The sequence below is a fragment of the Penaeus vannamei genome, chromosome 38, assembly GCF_042767895.1.
Source record: "Penaeus vannamei isolate JL-2024 chromosome 38, ASM4276789v1, whole genome shotgun sequence".
In the NCBI taxonomy this organism is placed as follows: Eukaryota; Metazoa; Arthropoda; class Malacostraca; order Decapoda; family Penaeidae; genus Penaeus; species Penaeus vannamei.
In genome coordinates this window covers 18,689,447-18,694,446 of record NC_091586.1, presented here as the reverse complement: position 1 = coordinate 18,694,446, position 5,000 = coordinate 18,689,447, and the positions used below count along the sequence as shown (strand labels likewise).

Here is a 5,000-nt window from a genome sequence, read left to right as displayed (position 1 = left end):
AGAGAGAGAGAGAGAGAGAGAGAGAAATTGATAGAGTGGTAGAAAGATAGATAGAGAATGAGAAAAGAGAGAGACAGAGAGCAAAAATAGAGTGGGGGTTAAGTATGAACGTGAGAGGATGCTTAAAAGTCAAGGCTTTTGTCCTCAATTACATTTCATATTCCTTTTTGCCAGATGCAATTTAAGTTAGGTGGAGCCTGTCTAATATTTAAAGCTTTATCTCCCGCATATCTAAGAACACAGCTCCACTAAAACACCACTTGCTTCTGAAACTCTTATCAAAATATTGATAATTTCGCCTAAGTTGAACCCTAAACATTACACCAAACATTATCTCTCAAAGCAATGAAAGAGAGAAAAAAGAGACACTTGGATTAAGAAAAGAACGAACTGAAAAGAAACGGGACCCAAATCTAAAAGACTTCCGACCGGGGGCTTGCGTTCGTGTAGCAGAGTAAATGAAATTGGGATTGGCATGCGTAGAGTTCCGTTCATTTGGTAAACATTGAGTCGGAGAGATTTTATAGGGAAAAAATATATATAAAATGGTTGCAGAATGTAGTTCGGGAGTGGAGTAGAATTGAGTGGTTTTATGAAGCGGGGGGAAAATATATACGTGTTAGTCTTTTCGTAAAAAAAAAGAGAGAGAGAGAAAAAAAGAAAAACGGAAAACAAAACGGTATGTTTGGGAACTATAACATGAGACAGAAAAAAATCAAATAGATAATAAAAAAAAGAGAAAACTGAACAAAAAAGAATAGAAAAAATGAAATCATAATACATAAAATCAAACAATACAATATCCTTAAAAATTAAAAGAAGAAAAGAGACTTGAATACGATACACTTTGAAGATATTAGTGTACTGGAAAGGAATGAATGAGAACGAATATCTTGGCAATACAAGAGATGTATTTTACATGCATTTCTGACGAAGATATATTCGAAACCGGGAAAATACATCTTTTGTGTTGTGAAATTCGTTCTCATTCATACCTTTCCACATTTGTCAACATGAATACGGTTCATATTAGTGTAGGTCACATCTGTTCCTGTAACCACAAATTATACTTTGGAAAATCAGAAATGTTGATTAGAAGACGCCACGTGTGAAATATGCAAACGAGGAGAAGCGAATATAACTTTAGTATTTTAAATAATAGCAAATTATGAAAAATGGTAAAATACTGTATCAACATTTGTTAATACACAATTTTACTATTAGTACTACATAACTAATACTACAAACCACCAGAAAAATATGAGATATTACAAAAAAAAAAAAAAAAAAAAAACTTTAACATCGGAAATAATACATAATCAAATAACTACTAAACTTAATTAAAATTATAACCAGACATGATATGCTAAAAATAAGGAGGAAAAAAATCATCAAGATAACTGATGATAACCTGGGGATAGCTACGATAATTTTGTAAATATGATAATATATGATAATATCTAGATAGATAGATAAAAACTAAAAGCAAGAATAAAGTTTCAAAATCTATTAATTAGAAAAAAACGAAAAACAATTAGTGACCAAAACGAGGACATGGATTAAGCAAGACCAGGTGATAAAAACAACACTCTATTTTACGTGTGTAAAATAGAGTGGGGGTTAAGTATGAACGTGAGAGGATGCTTAAAAGTCAAGGCTTTTGTCCTCAATTACATTTCATATTCCTTTTTGCCAGATGCAATTTAAGTTAGGTGGAGCCTGTCTAATATTTAAAGCTTTATCTCCCGCATATCTAAGAACACAGCCCCACTAAAACACCACTTGCTTCTGAAACTCTTATCAAAATATTGATAATGTCGCCTAAGTTGAACCCTAAACATTACACCAAACATTATCTCTCAAAGCAATGAAAGAGAGAAAAAAGAGACACTTGGATTAAGAAAAGAACGAACTGAAAAGAAACGGGACCCAAATCTAAAAGACTTCCGACCGGGGGCTTGCGTTCGTGTAGCAGAGTAAATGAAATTGGGATTGGCATGCGTAGAGTTCCGTTCATTTGGTAAACATTGAGTCGGAGAGATTTTATAGGGAAAAAATATATATAAAATGGTTGCAGAATGTAGTTCGGGAGTGGAGTAGAATTGAGTGGTTTTATGAAGCGGGGGGAAAATATATACGTGTTAGTCTTTTCGTAACCAAAAGAGAGAGAGAGACAGAGAGAGAGAAAAAAAGAAAAACGGAAAACAAAACGGTATGTTTGGGAACTATAACATGAGAGAGAAAAAAATCAAATAGATAATAAAAAAAGAGAAAACTGAACAACAAAGAATAGAAAAAATGAAATAAGAATATATAAAATCAAACAATACAATATCTTTAAAAATTAAAAGAAGAAAAGAGACTTGAATACGATATATTTTGAATATATTAGTGTAGTGGAAAGGTATGAATGAGAACGAATATCTTCGCAATACAAGAGGTATTTTACATGCATTTCTGACGAAGATATATTCGAAACCGGGAAAATACATCTTTTGTGTTGTGAAATTCGTTCTCATTCATACCTTTCCACATTTGTCAACATGAATACGGTTCATATTAGTGTAGGTCACATCTGTTCCTGTAACCACAAATTATACTTTGGAAAATCAGGAATGTTGATTAGAAGACGCCACGTGTGAAATATGCAAACGAGGAGAAGCGAATATAACTTTAGTATTTTAAATAATAGCAAATTATGAAAAATGGTAAAATACTGTATCAACATTTGTTAATACACAATTTTACTATTAGTACTACATAACTAATACTACAAACCACAAGAGAAATATGAGATATTAAAAGAAAAAAAACAAAAAACTTTAACATCGGAAATAATACATAATCAAATAACTACTAAACTTAATTAAGATTATAACCAGACATGATATGCTAAAAATAAAGAGGAAAAAAGTCATCAAGATAACTGATGATAACCTGGGGATAGCTACGATAATTTTGTAAATATGATAATATATGATAATATCTAGATAGACAGATAAAAACTAAAAGCAAGAATAAAGTTTCAAAATCTATTAATTAGAAAAAAACAAAAACAATTAGTGACCAAAACGAGGACAAGGATTAAGCAAGACCAGGTTATAAAAACAACAGTGAGAAGAACAACAGAAATAATTCCCAAGAACAAGACAGAAGTTGAGGAAGTATGTCTCTCCGCCTCTCAACTTTGTTATTCTTGCAAAAATTAGCTTTCCCTTTTAATCAGATTAGCGCAGTATGTCAAAACATGTTGTGATCATTGCTCCCTCAAAATACGGAACTCTGTTATAGGGAAAAGTGTGTTATTTCGTATAGGGAATGTGTAGAAGGTATTCCTAATTGTCTTTCGAATGATCATGATCGCGAGCATGAAAATGATCATGTTCATCAGCATCACCATGATAATGAAAGGGAGGTTGATAATGTGATAATGACGAAAATGATGGTGAAAGTGGGGACGATTAGGATTACGATGAGTGGGAGGGAAAGAGAGAGAGAGAGAGAGAGAGAGAGAGAGAGAGAGAGAGAGAGAGAGAGAGAGAGAGAGAGAGAGAGAGAGAGAGAGAGAGAGAGAGAAACTAATGATGATGAATTTACACTCAAATCCTCAAGGGTTCGACACCACCCCCTCCATCCCCACCACCGTCGCCCCCCCTCCCCTTCCCCCACCCCGGCCAGCTCCCCAATAAGGCATTCCTGCAGCACCTTCCTTGGGGGCTGAAAGGAAGCGAGGGGGCGGGGGGGGGGGGGGATGAATGGAGCGGGGGGAGGCCTTCTTCCTTCTCGCGAAATTAAATCTTTTGGATTTCTTTTATTTCCCCCCATTCTTATTTATCTTTTATTTCACTTTCACCGTTTTATTGGGGTTTTGATTTCTTTTATATGACTGCGGGAAGTCGTTGCTGATTTCATTGTCCTAACAGGTCCCAAGTTATGACCAATATAAGGCTAAATTCTGTACTACTTTTATACAGTTTATTCTCCGTCGCCGTAGCCGCATTTTCTGATATCAAATGGCAATCCAATTTACTGACAGCATAACCATAATAGAAAAAATTATACTAGACATCTCATCAAAAACAAACAAAAAAATATACCAGACATCTCATCAAAAATAATTAATTACGTGGATATATGTCACCTCGCTTTATTAGAATCGCTAGTAATAACATCAAAATAATTGTATGCATTAGAGGTGTCCTTCTCCCCATTGCTATATCCAACCCCCCAAAAAGTTCGTAAAATCAATATTGCAAAATTCCTCTTAAAGTCGCTGCCTAAATTCACTACCTAAAAAACACCTTCTTATACAATCTCAATAGTCAGCGAATCAAAATATTTTTCAAAATTAATGGCAAGAGAAATTCCTTGAATCATTTTGATAATTGATTACCTCGGCGATCGCTTGAGCATCTGCAGTCATGCGATCTCTTGGTCACGTGTTTGAAATCGGTTCGTAACTTTTCCTTATGAATGTTTATTCAAAGTGCTCGAACACTGACCCGTTTGGGAGTTTGTAAAGTGATCGTTGATGGCAAAGTTTTTCTTTCCTTGCTGATGCTTTGGATAATTCAGTTTTTCGTATCCAGACCTTCTACAATCCTCCAGACGCTGCAGTATACATGTTCCCAAAGACCTGAAGGAAGGGAGTAAAGGGTTGTAATGTTTACCCTTCGCACGCAAGAGAAATACTGACTTCAAATTCTTCGGGTCTGGACCGTGTGCCGCCATCCAGGCCGCAGTTGCAAGATACTTCCAGACAGTTGTTGCCTCCTCGTCCCCACCCCCTTCCACTCCTATTTACTCCTCCCTCTCCCAACTCCCCCCTCCCTCCCCCATCATCTCCCACCCACCACTCTCTCCCCTCCCACCTTCCCGCAATTTTGGGTCATTCATAAACTACACGAAATGGATCTCTTTCACTCCATCTCCGCTCGCTTCTTTATTTATTTATCCTCGAGGGATAGACCAGTAGATCCACGACGATCTGGTGACTTATA

The 5,000-nt window shown here is 35.7% G+C and overlaps 1 long non-coding RNA gene across 1 annotated transcript in view; it reads right to left on the bottom strand.

Annotated features, from left to right (window-relative positions):
* The window catches only part of LOC138859773 (uncharacterized), a 40,841-nt gene extending 36,176 nt beyond the window's left edge, over positions 1 to 4,665 (bottom strand). The window contains exon 1 of the long non-coding RNA XR_011398219.1: positions 4,394 to 4,665. This is a non-coding gene — a long non-coding RNA (uncharacterized lncRNA). The remainder of the gene's footprint in view (positions 1 to 4,393) is intronic.
* Positions 4,666 to 5,000: the final 335 nt, after the last annotated feature.